The sequence below is a fragment of the Meles meles genome, chromosome 16, assembly GCF_922984935.1.
Source record: "Meles meles chromosome 16, mMelMel3.1 paternal haplotype, whole genome shotgun sequence".
NCBI classification, from domain to species: domain Eukaryota; kingdom Metazoa; phylum Chordata; class Mammalia; order Carnivora; family Mustelidae; genus Meles; species Meles meles.
Window position 1 is genome coordinate 53,429,149 of NC_060081.1, and position 20,885 is coordinate 53,450,033.

The 20,885-nt window shown below is 41.2% G+C and overlaps 1 protein-coding gene across 1 annotated transcript in view; it reads left to right on the forward strand.

The window, feature by feature from the left end:
* DNAAF9 (dynein axonemal assembly factor 9) overlaps positions 1-20,885 on the forward strand; it is a 175,689-nt gene that overhangs the window by 1,262 nt on the left and 153,542 nt on the right. The gene's annotated exons all lie outside the window — the stretch shown is intronic.

A 20,885-nucleotide genomic window follows, 5' to 3' on the forward strand; every position in this document is an offset into this window, starting at 1 on the left:
ACTTTCAGCTTTACCATAGAACACAGAATTCTGATTCTATGATATACCCCCACCCTCATGCCCAGGTCCTGACCTACCTTCCTGGGCAACCACTTCAAGCCTCTTGAAACTTAGCAGCACCCCAGCCTCTCCCCAGCTCTCCACCCACACATCTTTCCTATTCCTGTGTGAAATGTATTGTTTGGTCTAGGCCCTACCACTGGCATTCTGGTTTGCAGGTGATTTTGGCTACAGTATCCTACAAGGACTGTGTAGGATGAGGTAGGGAAATGGAAGACATGGCCCTACTGTCTGGCAAGGACCCAGTCAAATGGGGGTGATTCACATGAAACCATGACCTGGCTACAGTGTCATGAAACCATGACACTGCTCGCCCTACTCCTCTAGGCCAGAAGTGGAACCAACCTTTTCCTTTATTCCCCACAGCAAAACTGAACCACTACCACCTGGAAATTTTAAGTCTGTAGCAAAGAACTCCTGGAACTTCTCTAACTACATGCCCAAGGAGATTTGTATCCAGTAGGATTGTTTGATGTTACCTCTGCTCTTTTTTTTTTTTTTTTTTTTTCACTCAGGAAAGTCATTCTCTTTGTTCGTGTGGCCCTTTGCTCTCTCTGATTTCATGTCCTCATTTTCTATATCTTTGCTTTGTCTCCAGGTCAGGGACATGGATGGTTCTACAGTTTTTTGGCTTTTACTCATGTGTTGTCTTGGGTCAGTTTCCTGACAAGCAGAGACTGAAGCATAATTTGAGTGCATAATTTTTTATAAGAGTGCTTTCTGGAGAAAGGCAATAAAGGAAGCAGAACAGAACAGGGAAGGGAGCTAAGCCAGGATGTGGTCTTATCTGGAGTCAAGCTTCAGCCTGATCCTATGGAGAGCCTTGGGACATGGATTATATCACAGAGCTGATTCCACCTTGAGGCCAGAGAGCCATGTTTTGTGTGTGTATATATATATATATATATATATATATATATATATCATTTAGCAGCTAGCCAGCACGCACAGCTATGAAAAGGATCCAATAAAGAACGTTTAGGGGAGGCATCAGTCTACTATATACAATGGATATCTATGAGCACTCAATTGCAAGGATGAATGCTGCCCCAGTAAGATCTATCTTATTAGCTGTGGACCTTCCCTGAGTATCGCAGGACCTCGTCTGCGCTATTTGAAACATCAACATTTTTTCGTATGTCAGAGATCTTATACTTTGTCTGCATGGAACAAAGCAATTCCCTGATTATAGATATCAGGATCTTACTTAACATTTAAGGTACTATATGGCCTGTGAAGAAGGTTGATCTTGAGGGTTTGGAATAAACACAACTGGGAGGGTTTTAAGTAAGAAGGAAGCTCCACTGGGTAGCAACTTTCTTGTGAGGGATAGGTCAACTTACAAATATAAAAATCGCAACAGTCCTTGGCAGGCTCTACAGGAAAATGTTTAGGGATCCTTGATCTAGGAGCACAGGGTTAGTCACCTTAGCTGTTGGCTGAGTTCCTGGTGGCCTCCATAGGCAAGCCCCACGAATATAGGAAATGGCTTCGATATCAACATGAAGGACAAGACCCAATCTTGAGAGGAGATCACCAGTTTAAAGGCAGAGAACTTGAACTTTCTGTTAGATGAGTTGGACGCATGCCCTAGCTCTCAGATTTCTACAGTAGAGAACCAAAAGTTTTCTCCTGTGCATAGATAAGATATTATGAAAACAGTAATAGAGGGGCGCCTGGGTGGCTCAGTGGGTTAAAGCCTCTGCCTTTGGCTCAGGTCATGATAGGGCTCTCTGCTCAGCGGGGAGCCTGCTTCCCCCTCTCTCTCTGCCTGCCTCTCTGCCTACTTGTGATCTCTGTCTGTCAAATAAATAAATAAAATCTTAAAAAAAACACACACAAATAAATAAATAAAACCTTGTGATCTCTGTCAAATAAATAAATAAAATCTTTTAAAAAAAAAGAAAACAAATAAAATCTTTTTAAAAAAGAAAAAAAAAACAGTAATAGAGTTAAAAGACAACCAGCCTTCCTAAGTTTCCTGTAACTGCTGTAACAAATTACCATAAACTCAGTGGCAAAAACAAAAACCGACGGAAATTTATTCTGTCACGCTTCTGGAGACAGAGGTCTAAAATCAGAGTGTCAGCAGGGCTCATTCCCTCTGGAAGCTCTAGGGGAGAATCCTTCCTGTTCTGGCTTCTGATGGAAGTTGGCATTCTTTGGCCTTCTTAGCTTGTGGCCATATCACTCCAGTGTCTGCCTTTGTCATCACATTGCCCTCTCCTCTATATTGTCGTCTTCTGTGTGTGTCTCTTATAAGGACACTTGTCATTGGATTTAGGGCCCATCTTGATAATTTAGGATGATTTCTCATCCCAAGTTCCTTAATTAATTACATCTACAAAGACCCTTTTCCCAAATATGGTAATATTCATAGGTTCTGGGGATTAAGATATGGACACATCTTCTGGAGAGCCACTCTTCAGCCCACTACACGATCCTATACAGGATCTCAACTCATTCAGTTCATTCACTTCTACAACTAATATTTATTGAGTGGCTGCTGTATACCAGAGACTGAACTAAGCTCTGTGAAGGCAACAGTAAAAAAGCACATAAAAAATCTCTTCCTTTCTTCACACTTATTAGGATGACTACTATCAAAACAAAATAGAAAATAACAAATGGCAAGAATATGGAGAAACTGGAACTGTTGTGTATTAGTGGGAACGGTAGTACACTGTGGAAAACAGTTTGACAGTTCCAAACATTAAAAAAAAAAGAATTATCATGGGGCGCCTGGCTGACTCAGTTGGTAGAGCACGCAACTATTGATCTCAGGGTTGTGAGTTCAAGCTCCACACTGGGCGTGGAGCCCACTGTAAAAAAAAAAAAAAAAAAAAATTATCATATGATCTGGCAATGCCACTTGTGGATATATATCCAAAGTAATTGAAAGCAGGATCTTGAAGAGATATTTGTACACTCCTATTCACTATAGCATTATTCACAGTAGCCAAGAGGTGGAAGCAACCTAAGTGTCCATCAACAGATGAACAGATAGACAAAACATGTCATGTCTCAGGAATGGGCCTGCACCAGCCAGCACAGAAGCAGTGGTGGAACCAGAGGGGCAGCAGCTGAGTTTCTAGTCAATGACACTCCCCCCAACAGGAGAACTGAGCCATGCATTTTCATGACCACCATGCCTGGCAGTATTTCTTCTCACCACAGCCCTGGAGATGAGCAGGACAGCCTGTCAATCAGGGTCATCTCCAAATGACTTCCTTTTCACGGGTTAACTGTACAGCGCTGGCTCAGCCGACTTGGAAATTGGAATGGCCACTTTAGATTGAATAAGCCCCAGGTTTCCTAGGTAATTCACTAGAAAGGAGAGAGGGATTGAGGAACAGACAAGCATTCTAGTTATTAATTAAAGAAATAGAAGTTGACCATACTATATCCACAACTGATGATTTAAATCTTACTGCTTACATAAGGAAAGAATAGAAAAATGAAGTTAGTCAGAAATAGAAGCTGGAAAAGACCTTATAATCCAAGTTATAGTTAGCTTTAAAGTAGAAGCAATATAGTACTTTAGAAAAAGGGCTACAAATTCTTTAATATTCTCATTAAAATTTAGAGTTTAATTCCTCTCTGTAAAATAGAGGCCAGACTTCATGATTCTCTTCTAACAAATAAGGATGTGGTAGAATTATGCTACGTGACTTCTGAGGCTAGGTCATACACAGGATAGCTCCTCCTCCTTCTTCCTCTCCTTCCCCCTCTCCCTCTCCTCCCTGTCCCTCTCCACTTGCTTTGGAGGAAAGCAGCCGTCACATCGGGAGGACACTTGAGCAGCCCATGGAGAGGCACAGGTGGGGAGGAACTAGAGCCTGCCACCAAGAACTAGCATATATTTACCAAACATGTGAAAGTCAACCTGAAAATGGATCCTTGGCCCATCAAGGCTTCAGGTGACGGCAGTCCTGGCCAACATTTTAACTGAGACCTCACAAAAGACCCTGAGCCAGAATTGCCTAGTCAAGCTGTTCTTGAATTTCAGACCCACAAAAACTGTGAGGATAATAAATTGTTGTAGGCTACTAAATTTGGGGGCAATTTGTCTCACAGCAATAGCTAATTAATATAGGCCACAAGAATTTGGAAGTCTCCATACACATGCCCAACACCATAACAGAAGATATTACAACCGAGACAATATGGCAAACCCATGGAGGATATCCATTGCCTTGTTTCCTACCTTGGCTCATAGAGAAGCCAACTCCTCTCTAAGCTGATTCCCATCAAAGCTCACTGTCCTGGTGCAGCCAGAAGCACCATCTCTACTCCTAGTGCTTGACTGTTGTGATCAAGGTTTCTAGTGCCCACACAGAGATCCCCATCTCATGTTGCTGCCAAGCCACTGGCACCAACCCCCATCATCTGAGAAGCCACTGGCAGCAATGCAGCCTTCATTACAGGGAAATGGTTCTTGTGTTCACTTGTACTATGACCATGGCCATTGTGGGGGAGGGGCAGCAGATAACCATGTGTACAGAACCAGCTCACCAAAAAAACCTGGCCTGTGACCCAGATCGCAGTGTTTACCAAGTTAAACAGTCTAAAGCCAGATCAGCATATCAAAAATGACTCAAGCAACAGAGGGAGTTTAGCTATGACCCTCAGCAAGTCAGGGCCAAGGACACCGATTGTGGACAAGGTTCAAAGAGGGCAGAAAGAAAGCAGACCTGCAGAGTTCTGGGCTTGGGGCAGCTTTGAAGAGTATACCTATGGCCATGGTGTGGGCCCCCCACCCTTAGGACTGGCTTAAAGCCATCAGGCCCTTTTCTCCTCTATGCATTTCAAGGCTATAGCTTTTTTTCATATGTAAAGTTCCCACAAAATTGCCAGACTCAGTCTGATACTGGCAAGGAAGCTTGAACACTCTTATATTAGTTTAGGTTCCCCCAGAAGAAAGCCCCGAGGCAAGAATTCAAGATTAATGTGGGATGTAATCCCAGGGAACAGGGAGCAGAGTACAGAAGTGAGACAGAGAAGAGAAGGCAGTCAATAATACAGAGTTGTGTTATCAAACCAGTGACTAGTGTGAATAATTCCAGCGGGAATTCCACGGGGGAAACTGGGAAGTGGAATAGGACACATGCCTCAGAGAGGCAAGAAGGCTAGAGTATTTGAGGGTGTTTATATAGCAACTTCAATCAGTTATTTTTGAGGGCTGCTAGGAGAGGGAGTGTAACTACTGTGGGGACCAACACAGAGAAGCAGATACTACTGATCAGTGGATCCGTTTTTTATTTGTTCATTGGCCATTAGGTCTCCCCTTCTGTGAACTGAGCATTCATATCCTTTGCCCATTTTTCTATTGGACTGCCTTTTTCTTACGGATTTGTAGGAGTCACATATATAACCAGATCTTTTTCATTGTATATGTAACAAATATCAGTTTACAGATTGCGGCTTATCTTTTCACTTTCTTTATAGTATCATCCAATAAGTAGTTCTTATCTTCAATGTATGAACTTATCAATCTTTTCTTGATAGTCTATGCCTTTCATGTCTGGCCAAGAAATCCTTCCCTACCTTGAGGTAACAAAGATGATAATTTACTAGGAATTTTTGCTTTCATACAGATAGTCTTTGATCCACTTGAAAAGGATTTATATGAAAATATAATACAGGAATTCAGTATTTAATTTTTATCATGGAAAATCTCAAACATACACCAAAATAAGAGTACAATGAGCTCAACACCCAGCTTCAACAATTACTAACTTATTTCATTTGACCACTGCTGTATAACAAATTACCCCCAAACTTAGCAAATTGAAACAGTAATAAACATTGATGATGCTGCACAGTTTCCGAGAGTGAGGGTTTTAGGCCTTTAGAGTTGTTCTGGCTAAGGATCTGTCATGAGGTTGCAGTCGTGTTGTTGGCCTGGCCTGCAGACATCTGCAGCCTTAGCTGGGGCTAAAGGATCTGTTCCAAGGTGACCCTCACCTCTGGCTGGGAAGGTGTTGCCAGGAAGCATCTGTTTCTTGCCACTTGGCCCTTTTTGCAGAGCAGCTGAAGCGTCCTCACAGCATGGTAGCTGGCTTCCCCCAGAGCAAGTGAGCCAAAAGAGAGGAAGGCGGAAGTTGCAGTGACTTTTTATAACAGTCTTGGAAGACGTACAAGATCACCTCCACCACATTGTATTCATTAAGTCACTAAGTCCCATCCACATTCAAGGGGAGAGAAATTAGATTCTGCTTTTGGAAGGGAGGAATATTAGCGTTAGTGGATGTTGTTAAAACCAGCACGTAACTCACAGCCGGTCTTGTTTCAGCTGTGCCTCCATCCACTCTCCCTTACAAACTGCATTATTTTGAAGAAAATTCCAGACATCGTATCGTTTCATGTGTAAATAGTCTAGTATGGATTTCTAAAAGATAAGCCTTGAAGAAATGTCGTAAGCACTGTACCATAGGCATACAAAAAGTTAACAACATAACAATAATTCCTTAATGTCACCAGATATATTCAGTCAAAATTCAATAGCGTTCAAGTTCCCCCAATTCATTCCCTCTCCTGCTCGCCCTCTCTCTCTTTTTTAAATAGTTTATATCAAACATCTCTGTGCCTAACTCCAGATCCTCTTGGGCTCACGTCACTTAATCCAGCCATTGCTGCCCGGATCAGTCCTGCACAGGCTCCAACCAGCTGCACGCAGGTGTAGCCTGGCACTTCTTCAGGAATTCTATTTAATGCGGCAGTGTGGAACGATGTAGAAATTTGCTTGGCATGTGCAACCCAAAAGTGCCAGGGACTTAAAACTCTCTGAAGCAGGGGCACCTGGGTGGCTCAGTGGATTAAGCCTCTGCCTTCGGCTCAGGTCATGATCACAGAGTCCTGGGGTTGGCCCTGCATCGGGCTCTCTGCTCAGCCAGGAGCCTGCTTCCTCCCCCTGTCTCTGCCTGCCTCTCTGCCTGCTTGTGATCTCTCTCTCTCTCTCTCTCTCTCTCTGTCAAATAAATGAACAAAATCTTCATTTTTTTAAAAGATTTTATTTATTTATTTGACAGACAGAGATCACAAGTAGGCAGAGAGGCAGGCAGAGAGAGAGAGAGAGGAGAAAGCAGGCTCCCTGCTGAGCAGGGAGCCTGATGTGGGGCTCGATCCCAGGATCCTGAGATCATGACCTGAACTGAAGGCAGAGGCTTTAACCCACTGAGCTACCCAGGTGCCCCAAATGAACAAAATCTTTAAAAAAAAAAAAAAAAAAAAACCACTCTCTGAAGCAAACTTTGACCAACTAAGATGAGAACCAATGGACAACTGCTTTCCCTTTCATGCGCAGATCAACAGTCTGAAGACACAGTATATGTAACTTCTCACAAAGTTGTGGGATTAAGGAATCACTCTTCATGGTGGCCAACTTGATCATGCCTGCTGGTGCTCCTCTGTTTCACTTATTGTCCCTCATTCCTGTCTCTTCAATAAAATATTTGTACATAGCTTTACTATCAGATTCTGCTTTCTGGGGGCCCCAGGAGAAGATACAGTTGGTTCCAAACAAAGTCTCTCTGATTTCCCTTAAAATGGTTTTTTTAAGATTTTATTTATTTATATAAGAAAGAGGGAGAGAGCATGAGCAGTTGGGGGGGTGGTCAGAGAGAAAAGTAGGCTCCCCACCAAGCACTGAGCCCAATGTGGGCCTCCATCCCAGGATCCTAAGATCATGACCTGAGTCTAAGGCAAATGCTTAACAGACTGAGCCACTCAGGTACCCCTACAATTATTTGATTATCATAAAAAATCATATTGTTTGTCTTGAGGAGTTTACCACATTCTAGGTTTTGCTGATCTCTTTTGCTATGGTGTATATCATGTGCTCCTGTTCCGTGTATTTCCAAAACTGGTAGTTAAATCTAGAAGCTGAATCAGATTTAGGTTTGATATTTTTGGCAAGAATATTTCATGAGGGTGTTACATATTTCCCGTTGTATCACCTCAGATGACATGATGTCTGTTTGTCTCTTTTTGTGATTTTTAAGATGGATCAGTAAATTCAGGGGTAGTAATTCTAAGCTATGCATTGTAAATTCCCCACCAGTCTTTCACCCAGTGATTTCAGCAGCCAAAGATAATCATGCCCTAGAACTGTACTGTTCAATACAATAGCAACTAGCCACATGCAGCTATTTAAATGCAATGAAAATTGAACAAAATTAGAAATCTAATTCCTTAGTCACACTAACCACATTTTAAGTGCTCAACAGCTACAATGCCTATTCCACTGAACAATGCAAATACAGAATTTTTCCTTTATCACAGGATATTGTATTTGAGAGAGGTAGCCTGGAACCATTATTTCATTTTAATTCTAATATTTATTATTGCTAGTATTTCATTTTATTTTTTTCTAGTATTTCATTTTAATCTCTCATCCTTTATATGTTTATCAGCTGTAATTGTTCTATAAAGAATAACATTCCCTTGTCGACTCTTTAGTTGCTCTGAGATATAGTTCATGGAATAAAAGCACAAGTGTTTATTGCCTTTATGTAGCAGTATTCAGGATAGTGAAATGATTGCCTGGCATCCTCCAAACTTGACCAAAGCATTTTGTAGTTTTTATTGTTTTGAATATCATCATGAATTCACAAACAACATATTTAATGTCTTTCAGTTCACTAGAAGTACTGTTCTTTTTGATGTTCAACTTTTCCCATGTGCTAAAGGTTGTTTCCTACAGTAATATTCTATAGGTTTGTCTGTTTCATTTTTTTATTTCAAATACAAGATGTTTCAGGCTCTTCTTGTACATTTTCTGCTCCAGATAAGAACTCAGACATTTCTTCAAGTATCCTTCATTCCTTTTAGAGAAAAATACTATTTAGAGACCACAATCTGGATGCTATGGGTACTCATTCCCAGTGACTTGGTGCTTTGGGTTTTTTTTTTAAGTATACAGAGCAGTGTGACTGGGTGGCTCAGTCAGTTAAGCATCTGCCTTTGGCTCAGGTCATGGTCCCAGAGTCCTGGGATCAAGTCCCACATTGGGTTCCCTACTCAGTGGGGAGTCTGCTTCTCCCTCTATCCTTACCCCTGCTAAGGATCTCTCTTTCTCATTCCCTCTCAAATAAATAAATAAAATCTTAAGTATATGGAGCTAGAAAATAATCTTTTTTGTTTTTCAGAGAAAATAGAACTTAGGTTCATACTGAAGGTTCATACCCAAATTTAAATTTGGGACTACAGAGTTGTGGAGCACCTGGCTGGCTCAGTAAGAAGAGCATGCAACTCTTGATCTTGGGGTCATGAATTCAAACTTCACATTGTGGGGTAGAGATTAATTAAATAATTTTTGTTAAAGGACTATGGAGTAGGGGCATTTGGGTGGCTCAGTGCTTAAGTGACTGACTTCGGCTCAGTTGATGATCCTGGAGTCCCAGGATTGAGTCCCACATCAGGCTCCCTGCTCTTCAGGGAGTCTGCTTCTCCCTCTGACCCTCCCCCCACCATGCTTGTTCTCTTTCTCTCTCTCATTCTCTCTCTCTCTCTCTCAAATAAATAAAATCTTTAAAAAATTAAAATTAAAGAACAAAAGGACTACAGAGTTGTATTTAACTTCTTGGAGTTTATGTTCGTTCATGTTTCTTTTCTCCTGGCCTAAGAACCTTGGTTTTTAATGTCATCGATATAAATATTCATTTTCTTTGTCCTATAATACTTAAAATAATTTCTCATTCAAATGTGCCCATGTATTAATTGTTAAATATCTTGACTATCATCCCTTAATCTCCAAATCCTGTGAATTAACTGTTCTCTGCCTGCATTTCCTCATTTGAGGAAGTTGCTGTTCTCCCACCAACCATGATTTCATGAACCTGTCCGTCAAGGAACTTGGCCTCCCCTTCGGTGAGAGTGGGAAAGAATCCCAGGCTGGGAGGGAGTTAACACCCCACAGGTGAACTTCGGCCAGTGCAAGGTGAGAGGAAGGAACCTGCAAATAATCTTTCCCTTTCACCGCACAGTGGACCATTTCGAAATATGGTGCGTTTGCATAACTTTTTAAGAAGACTCCTGTGTAACTAAGCAACTACAGTGAGCTCAAAAATAGACCACTTTTCAGTTGTTTTCCTTCCTTCCGCTTGTCTCTAACTTTTGCTTTGGGATAGCCTTTGCCTCTTGCTCTGTTCTCTAGGAAATCTAGGCAAGAAAACTCTCCAGCATCTTCTCCCTCAGAAAGGTAAAAAGCAGTGCTGGGAATTTATGTATTTAATAAGCATTCCAGGTGAGTCTTATAATCAGACTAGGATGGCTGATGTGACCTTTCAGCATCCTCAGGCTTCAGATTTCACATGAACAGGAAATGAGCTGCTCATGTTGTACAGAATTCAGAAGAGGAATCCATGCCAGAAACCCTTTAGAAATGGCCATGGAGGACAATGAACAAGAGAGATGAGCACAGAGAGTAGCCCGGAGACAGTGAGATGGACTGAACAAGGATGTTGTCTGCTGCCAAAGCCAAGAGCACTCGCTGCTCCTGCCTTGGAGAGGGGTAGCCCGCACTGTGAACTGGTGGCTACTTCTGTTCTCTCTCTCTCCTGTTCCAAATGTGAGTTTTTATTTAGTGAGGTTCTTTCAACCCTCTTCCAGCAATTTGTGAGTGTTATTTGTATGTTGCTGGACTATGGGGGTCACATGTGGACCCTCCCCCGAAACACACACATCTTATTGCAGCCTACAGGGCATAACTCAAGCTAGTTCTGTTTGGGGAGGAGATGTTTTAATTTCTGTGCCCCCAGAAGCCTATCCTGAGACAAAGACTTGACTGCAAATAGTTTATTTGGGAGATTAAAAAAAAAAATACTAGTGGGGGGCACCCGAGTGGCTCAGTCAGTTCAGTGTCTGCCTTTGGCTAAAGTCATGATCTTTGGGTCCTGGGATCGAGTCTCGCATCGGGCCCCTTGCTCAGCGGGGAGTCTCCTTCTCCCTCTGTCTATGCCCCTGCTCCTGTGCTCTTGCTCACTCTCTCTCAAATAAATAAATAAAATCTTTAAAAAAAACACTGGTAGAAGAGTGGGAAAGCGAGAGAAACTTATGCAACCAATATAGTGGGCATTATCAAGCCAGTTACCATTGTGTACAATTGGGGCTTAATCCCATGGGAAACTGGGAAACAGTGTCGAACATGCGCAGAAGTGTTAGTCCACTACAAGGAGTAAGGGAGCTAGGGCGTCCATACATCAAGTCCCATCAGTCATCGGTTGAGAGGAGCTCCCATGGAAGAAGATACATTAATTCCTCTGTACTTCCGGCCTTCTTGTGTAAGTGACAAAGGAGGGATGACTCTGATAAAGCCATTCTACAGAGAAGCGTGCGTGCTGGCCTCCAGAAACCAGGCCAGTATGCATGAGAGTGGTAAAGACAGGAGGATATGGGCAAGGCAGTGACAGCACCTGCTGCAAGAACTCGGAGGGCTTCTGGTCACTTATCTGTCAGCTTCATTACCTTAAATGGGGACATTCACTAAGCACGTGTGTGAGCGCTGGACAGTTAAAGAAGTAAAATGCCGACAGTATCTGGTTCTGCTTTTCAGAACACCCTTCTCCCATTCCATATGATTCTGGGGGGACTCTCCCCCAAAAGGTCTCTCTCCCCTATCACAGGGCATACGAATGACCCCAGAAGACCCAGTCATTGTAGTCATTGTCATAGACACTGTAGGTGCCCCAGGCAGATTCCCCTTTACTGGCCAGTGCACCCATCCTGCAGTTCTGGTGAGTGCTGCCACTAGAGGCTTGCTGCTGCATTTTTCTTCGGAGCATTGCCCTCAGGAGGTGGGGGCTGATTTGACTGGGATATTATCCCCTCCCACCAGGGGTGTTCCACATCTAAAAGGAAATACAGAAGACCACTCCTCTGCCTCATGGGAAGGTGGGGTAGACAATTCTGCAGTGCAACTTACACATCAGAACTCCCCCAAGAGATCAGCTGAATCTCCTCTGCACAGTTTCTTTTCCTGACCCTATCTTGCTTCTTTTGCTCCCTTATAGGATTTTCCTGAGAGCACTCCTCAATTGCTCAGGTACAAGTCTCAGGCTCTGCTTCTTGGATGCCCAGCTAGGACCCATTCAGTGGGACACAGTGATGAACTGGCCCAAAGGAAGTCACATGTCTCCAGCATAGCTAGGGCCTTTGGGAGCAACTCAGAAAGCAGATCTGTCTTTCTCTAAGGTTATGAGTTCTATGTAAGAACACTGTAGTAGATACATGTTCACTCCCTGAAATGTACTTCACTCTACTTCTGGTAATAATACATTGATTTTGGGAGAAGGGAGAAAGAACTACTTCTTTCTCTTATTCTCAGTTCTTCTACTTTGGGTGAAGGCAACTTCTATTTGGGTCCGTAGGTGGACATAGGACCCACTGTAACCGATCATATTCAATGGCCACAAAGATTATTTGGAATGGTCCTATGACCCAGTCAGAGCCACTGAAATATGGGTTGAGAGAGAGAAACCCCCCCCACACCCCGGTTACAGCTTCAAGGATGAAGGGAACCTAGGGCTACTAGAGGCCATCATGAGGAACCTGAGATTTAAACCAACACAGCAGAAGGAAGGATGTTGTACTACATGGACAATGTTGGAACTCTTTTTTTTTTTTTTTAATTTTATTTATTTATTTGACAGATAGAGATCACAAGTAGGGAGAGAGGCAGGCGTAGAGAGAGAGAGAGAGGAGGAGGAGGAAGCAGGCCCCCTGCCAAGCAGAGAGCCTGATGCGGGGCTCGATCCCAGGATCCTGGGATCATGACCTGAGCGAAAGGCAGAGGCTTAACCCACTGAGCCACCCAGGCGCCCCCAATGTTGGAACTCTTGATTCAAGCTCCACTCAAAGACAGTCTGACCTTAGATTATACATCTTTGGTTTTACAGGCTAATTTCTCTATCTTGTTTAAACCAGTTTGGGTTGGTTTTTAGAACACTTAAAACCAAAGCATTTATGACAGATTCAGTGATGGTAAGCCTACAGCTACAAGAAAACATATTGCTGCCATATGCAGAGACCCTGGGTGACAGTTCTTTCAAAAAGAAAGAACTAAGAAAGGGATCAAGAACAAGCAGTTGTTGTGGGCATATCTAAGCACTGGGATCCTGCCATTCCTGTAGCATATTGTTCCTTTGGGTTCTCAGTTATTTGAGTCAATAAATTCCCTTTGCTTAAAGGAGTAAGAGTTAAGCTTTATTACTTTCAAAGGAAAGAGTTTTGACTAACACCATACCTTTTTTCTCAATTTTCCTTTGAGTCATTTTTTTTATTGAGTTAGAGTCACTCTTAATATATTTTAGACATTGATCTTTTCTCCATTGTTTACTGTAAATTATTTATTCCAATCCACTACTTGTCTTTACTTTGTTTATGATATTTCTCATTAGCTAGAAGATTATAATTTTATGGGGTCTAGATCAACAAGCTTAACCTTTATCATTTTTGGAGTATTAGACATGATTCTTTTGGTTGAAAGTGTTGGAAACCCAACTCAATTTAGTTCAAATAAAAAGACAGTTTATTGGCTAACAAAATTGGAAATTCTGTATTATTTGGTCCTGAGTCACAACTAGAATCATAATTCCAACAATGTCATTAGGATAATTTCTCTCTTCATCTATGAGTTCTCTGGGCTTCTTTCCTTTTGAAGCTCCCTTTGCCTTGTTGGAAACATAGCCCATATTCTTACACTGGATGGTTCCAAAGGAAGAGAGAAAGACTGTATGATAGTTTAAGCAAAGGAATCCCAGAAGAGCCTGTTAACCTGGTATGGGCACTCTGACTAATATATATTATATATCGATTCCTGTGTCTGATGACTGGATCAGTCATGTCAAATTATTCAGAATGTGCTCCACATGAACTGGAAGGGTTTTGTCATGGGAGAATGAAAGAAAAGGCAAACTTGATAAGCATACAGTAGCTATCAACTCTGCCTCTTGTGTCTTCTTATGAAAACCTTTTTCTCCCCAAATGATGTTTATATATATTTTTATGTATGTGTGTTTTTATGCCTTTTTAATTCTCTCATATTTTTTACTTTAAAAAAATCTGTGGGGCGGGGGGACCTGGGTGGCTCAGTGGGTTAAAACCTCTGCCTTCAGCTCAGGTCATGGTCCCGGGGTCCTGGGATCGAGCCCCACATCGGGCTCTCTGCTTAGCAGGGAACCTGTTTCCCCCTCTCTCTCTGCCTGCCTCTCTGCCTACTTGTGATCTCTGTCTGTCAAATAAATAAATAAAATTAAAAAAAAAAAAAAGAAATAAAATTTTTAAAATTAGCATTTTCACTTTAGATCTATATTGCACCTGGAAAGTACTCTTATTGGTGGCACAAGGTAGGAAATCTAACTTAATTTTTTCCCATATGTAAAACCTATTATCTCAAAACCATATGTTGAGTAGTCTCCTTTCCCCCACCAGTTAGAAAGGACATTACAAACTAAATCTACATTTATGTGAGTCTGTTTCTTGACTAGGCATTGCTCCATTGATCTGGCTTTCTATTTCTGCAACAATACAATGTTGTTTAAATAACAGTTAACTTCTTTGGGTAGTACTTCTTTGCTGGATGTTAAACTTCTTCTAGCAGGCATGTTTTGGACTGTTCTCTTTGCTTCTAGTCTTCATTAATCAAATTTTATCAAATTTTTAAGATTTATTCCATAATTTTAAATTTTATTTTAAAGTGTTAATTTTTACCAAAGCAACAAATGAAAATGGTTTAAGAGGTAAAATAGCACCACAAAGCTTGTAATGAAAAGCATAACTCCCCTTCCTAATCCCACCCAACCTGAATGCTGAAATTATTTTGCCTAGTATTTATATCCTTCTTTCTTTTAAGATTTTATTTATTTGAGAGCGAGAACTCATGTGAGTGCACAAGCAGGAAGGGGAGCTGGCGGCTTGATCCGAGGACACTGGGATCATGACCGGAGCTGAAGACAGATGCTTAACCAGCGAAGCCACCCATATATAAATATGTATGTATGTATGTACCTGGATACATACATACATATATATATATATATATATATACATATATATATATAATTTTTTTTTTTTTAAGTAATGTCTACACCCAGTGTGGGGCTGGAAGTCACAACCCCAGGATCAAGAGCTGCATGCTCCACTGACTGAACCAAGCCAGCGTCCCTATCCTTATTTCTTTTCTTTCTTTTTAAGATTTTTATTTATTTGAGAGAGAGAAAGTGAGGCAGGGAGGGGCAGAGGGAGAAAGAGAGAAACCCCAACAGACTCCACAGTCAACACAGATCCCAAAACCAGGTTCAATCTCATGACTCTAAGCTGAAACCAAGAGTCCTGGGGGGCCCTTAACTGACTACTCCACTCAGATGCCCCCCGCATCCTTATTTCTAATGAGCGTGCTTACAGTGCTAATTTTTGACTTTTTAATAAATTAACAAGTCAGAAAGAAAGAGAAGGAAAGGAAAGAAAAGAAAAAAGCAAAAGGAAAAGGAAAGACAAACAGTAGGTACACTGATCTATTTTGTCCATTCTGTCAGTTCCTCAGAGAAGTATGTTAAAATGGCTCATTATGGAGTTCCTGAGTGGCTCAGTTGGTTGGGCGACTGCCTTTGGCTCAGGTCATGATCCTGGAGAACCAGGATTGGATACCCATTGGGTCATGATCCTGGAGTACCGCATTGGGCTCCCAGGTCCACAGGGAGTCTGCTTCTCCCTCTGACCTTCTCCTCTCTCATGCTCTCTCTCCCTGTCTCTCTCTCAAGTAAATAAATAAAATCTTTTTTAAAAATGGCTCATTATGATTGTGGACATTTCTATTTTTCCTTCTAGTTCTATCTATTTAGCTTTTCATATTGAGGACCACATTAAGTACCTAGAAATTTAGAATTATATTTTCCCAGCAAATTTAACATTTTACCATTATGAAAAGTCTCTAGAATGCTGTTTGCCTTAATGTCTGTTTTGTCCAATATGAATATAACTATACTAGCTTTCTTTTGGTTAGCATTTGCATGGTATGTATGATCTAGCCTTTCGTATTCAGCTTTTCTCAGTGTTTCTTTGTTTTCATGACCCTTATCTTTATGGAGAGTACTAGCTAGGTATTTTATAGAATTGCCCCTCAGTTTGGGTTTGCCTGATATTTGCTATTTGGGGAAAGAATAGCACAGAAGGGAAATGTCCTTCTGATCACATGACATCAGGGGACACATAATATCAGCACAACCTATTGCTGATGACATTAACCTCAATCATTTGGTCAAGGTATTATTTATAAGGTTTCTCTATTGTAACGTTACTGTTTTTCTCCTTTCCATATTCTTTTATTTGGAAGCGAGTCACAAAGTCGAAGGGAACAAAGAAAGGAATTAAACTTTACCTTCTGCAAAAGAGGGAGCTTGTCTACTTATATTATTTGAAATTCTTCTATGAAGATTTGTCCCTTCTTCCCCATTTGTTTATTTATTCAGCCATCTTATTTATATAAGTATGGACTCATGTATATTTATTTTATACTTTAAGTTATAATTCAGTACCACTTTATTTATTTTGTTTCCCAGTTTTTTTTCCAGCTTTGGCCATTGGGAACTCCTCCAAGCTGGCTCTGCCATCCCTTTGACATGTCCCATCCTTTGTTGTTTTTTTTATAGTTTTTGAATATTTCCTTAATTTCTAATACTACAAAATGCACTGGGCACATCTTGAGCTAATTTAGTCATTTCTCCAAAGAGCCCAGATTGTTACCAGTGAATGGTATTAGAAACCAAGATCTGTGGGACACCTGGGTGGCTCAACCATTAAGCATCTGCCTTCAGCTTAGGTCACCATCCCAGAGTAATGGGAGCGAGCCCCACATTGGGCTTCTTGCTCAGCAGGAAGCCTCCTTCTCCCTTTGCCCGCTGCTGCCCCTGCTCATGTGCTCTGTCTGACAAATAAATAAAATCTTAAAAAAAAAAAAAAAAAGAAGCCAAGATCTGGGTACTGAGGGTTCTTGTTTCTCTGGAGTGTCACTGCTCCCAGGATCTCTCAGCAGACAGTTAGGAAATATATGTATGGATAACTAACTTGGGTAGATACACATTTGTTTCTAAATGTATCTCTATATCTATCTATCTGTGTATGTGTCTAATTTGTGTGTGTGTATATAAAACATGAGTTCATGTTAATTCTCTATATTTATACTTTATAATTTATTCATTGTGCCTAGTTCCTGGAGAGACCTTTCCCACTAGAACTTTGTGACCTTTGATTCTGGGAAATTGGATTATCCTCTTGGTAATTTTCTCTCCCGGATTTTCTCATCTCATCTCTCTCTCTGTATCTCTGTCTCTGTATGTCTTTCTGTGTGTCTGTCCTTCTCCTGTCTCTGTCTCTATCTCTCTGTTTCTGCCTTTCTGTTTTTGTCTGTCTCTCTGTCTGTCTCTATCCCTATCTCACAGTCTCTGTCTTTCTTCCTCAGTCTGAATTTAGCTGGTGTTTCAAGGGTGTGCTGGGCAAGTGTTTATTGACTCACATATCCCTTTCCTGCCTGCTCCTCCTATGCTTACATCCTTTGAGCTATGGGAGGCTATAGCAGGAAACTGGAAGGTGGGAAGAATGGAGACCAGGGTATTTCTCCCTGTTTCTATCTGCTTTGGGTGGTGTCTCTAGCAAGGGTTGAATCTCCTGCTGGGTTACCTCTACCACAATTTCATTTCCTGCTGGTAGACTCCAGGTACTGGAATAACATCACCTCTAGTAACATCACTTCATACCTCTCCCTTCCAGTCCTAGGGAGGATGGCAGCTTCGTGCTGCAGCTCATCTCCGGGCATCTCATTTGGGTCTTGTGACTCTTTTGCCACTATTGTGTTGCTTTCTCTAAATTAATGTTCTTTTTTTTTTTTAAGATTTTATTTATTTATTTGAGAGAGAGAGAGAGCATGAGAGCGGGGAGGGTGAGAGGGAGAAGCAGACTCCCTACTGAGCAGGGAGCCCCATACAGGGCTTGATCCTGGGGACTCCCGAATCATGACCTGAGCCAAAGGTAGTTGCTTAACCAACTGAGCCACCCATGCACCCTAAATTAATGTTCTTCTATTGAACTACATTGCTTGTGATCGATTTTCCTATCTGGACTTCTATCCAAAGGGAAGAGAAGAATTGAACTTCCTGAACTATTCTTCTAATCATCATATTATTTTTCTTCTGTTTAATCTCTTTGGAGTTTGCTTTTTTCTTTTTGGTACCTCCAAGGGAGATTTTTTTCAATGTCATCTTTTAAACTTTCAGTCTTTAAAAAAGTTTCTGCTATAAACTTTTAATGTCTAAAATCTTTTTTAATGCTCGTTAAATGTTCCTTTTTTATATATATATAGCATCCTAATCTTGTTTCGTGGATATAAGATCTTCTCTAATCTCTCTGGGAATATTAATTATAGTAGATTGTTACAAATTCTTTCCTGCTCCTTGTCATTTTCTCTGTTTCCTCAAGTTCCTTTTTTTTTTCTGTTTGTTCAAGTCTCTGATTTCCAAGTTAACAGCTTTCCATGTTAGGTGACCTATGGCCCTCTGTTCATATGCAAAATAACTAGAGCCTTGTGTTTGTAGGTGTTTATTGATTTTGGCTTCATAGGTTAGGGGAGACCTAGAAGTTTCATTGGAAGAAACCCCGCAAAATGGCAATTTCTGAAAGTATTTTTCTCTGGACTGGTCAATTTCTCTAGCCAAAGCACTTCTTATCTTCTGCCTCCTAGCAGGGAGCTTTTATGTGAGTGGAAGGGAAAGAATGGAGAGTGATGGAATCCATCTGGCTCAGAGTGGGGGATAATGCCAGGCTCCCTATTCATAATGCAGACTACACTCCATTCCCCACTGTCCACTCCAAACAGCTTCATTTTCTGCTGTACCTGATCTCCCTAAAGTGAGAGCTTTGAGGTCCAACCTTTCCAAATGGCAAATTCTAGTTTTCTGTCCTGATAGAGAAAGACCGATGTCTTCCATGTCACTATGTCTTCCTGTTCTAGCTCAAGCCTTCACTTGTGACATCAGAGCTATGTGGTATTTCTGGTCTCTGAGCCTTTCTGGGGGTACTGAAGTACAAATTGGTTTTCCTCTTGTTGGTTCCCTTCCATCTACCTGGCACAACAGAGAAAACTGAAAGCAATGTTGAAACAGCAAAGTTCTGAAACCAAGAGATTATGAACATATATCAAAATTTTATTTAACTCCTGGGGCACCTGGGTGGCTCAGTGGGTTAAAGCCTCTGCCTTTGGCTCAGGTCATGATCCCAGGGTCCTGGGATCAAGCCCCACATCGGGCTCTCTGCTCCGCAGGGAGCCTGCTTCCTCCTCTCTCTCTGCCTACCTAGTTGTGATTTCTCTCTGTCAAATTAAAAAAAAAATTTTTTTTAATTTAACTCCTTAAGGAAGGAACCAGCAGGTTAAAAAAAATTTTTAAAGTGGTTTGCCAATGCTTGAAAAACAGGTGTGTGTGTGTGTGTGTGTGTGTGTGTGTGTGTGTGTGTATACAAACAAACATAAGGTTAGTGAAAGGAATTCCAAAGACAATTTGTTAGGTATGATTCAAGGCTAGTTAACTTTCAACAGGGCTTTAAAATTCAGTGTTTATCTGTACAACAGCCTGTAACACCACAGAACCCACTGGTTTCTAAAGTTAAATTGTAGCTATATAGGACCATAAAACTGACCCTTCCCTCTTGCTGTGCATCCATTAGATACATTGTGGTAATGAATTTCATTCCCCAGGACAGGAGGTTCTACTTCCATTAAACAGGATTTGTGAAGGTGTTTTTTGAGGTATGGGAAGCAGTCAACCATAACTTTGCCTCTTTTCCACGTGTAGACTCAAGTTCTCTTTCTCCCCTACTTCAGGTAAGAACATCTAATGTATTATTGACATCACTAGCCTGGTCTTGCTGCCTCAGTACCTGTTCTTTTTATCTTTGTAGGGTTTGTGCTCTTTTCTTTCTTTCTTTTTTTCTTTCTTTCTTTTTTTTCTAATTTACTGTTATTTTAGTGAGGTTTGGAAAGGAAGCAGGCAAAAATGCTTCAGCACAATTCCCCTTTTTTTGACCACGCATTTCTTTCTGTTCCGTCTTCCAAGACTTTCTTGAAACACCTGGCCTGTTGGTTTTTCAGCTTCCTGATGCTTCTGTAGATTTATTACTTTCCCTATTTCATATCTTTTCTGGATTTTGTTGGGAGTTTTCAGCAGGAATAACAGTGTGTATTCAAATATTCTGTTTGCCAGCATGATGTAGGCCTTTTCCTGATTATATCAGTATTTGGTTTCAAATATCAAAGAGCTCCCCACCTTTGTGGATGGAAGCAAATGGTTCCTATTATTCAGAAAAACTACTGTAACATTGCAAGAATTAGGTATCTTGTCTCCTAACCTCTCCACCCCCTTCTTACTTGTTCCTACCCATTCATGGAAGGCAGACTTTTGTTTGCTGATAGTTAGCCTTTTTTGGCTCAGAAGAATAACCTTGCCTTGTGGGTGTGAGGCCACTGTTAAAATAAACTGCTCAGATGGTCTTTTGGAAGGGCTTCACCTCAGCTTTTCAAACTTGAATGGGCACAAGTAGCACTAGGGGGAGCCAGTTATAAATGCACAGTCCCAGACTCCACCCCCAGAAGATGGAGAAGGTACCTTGGAATCTACATTTTATGTCAGACTTGGGGCAACACCAGCCTCAAATGAATAATGCACCAGATGGATTATAATGTATTGAATGAAAATAAATCTACTCATTTATCTCGATGTTAACACAAAACATTTTAGGGGGCGTAGAAAGGAAAGTTCTTCATAGAAGAATGCCAACTAACC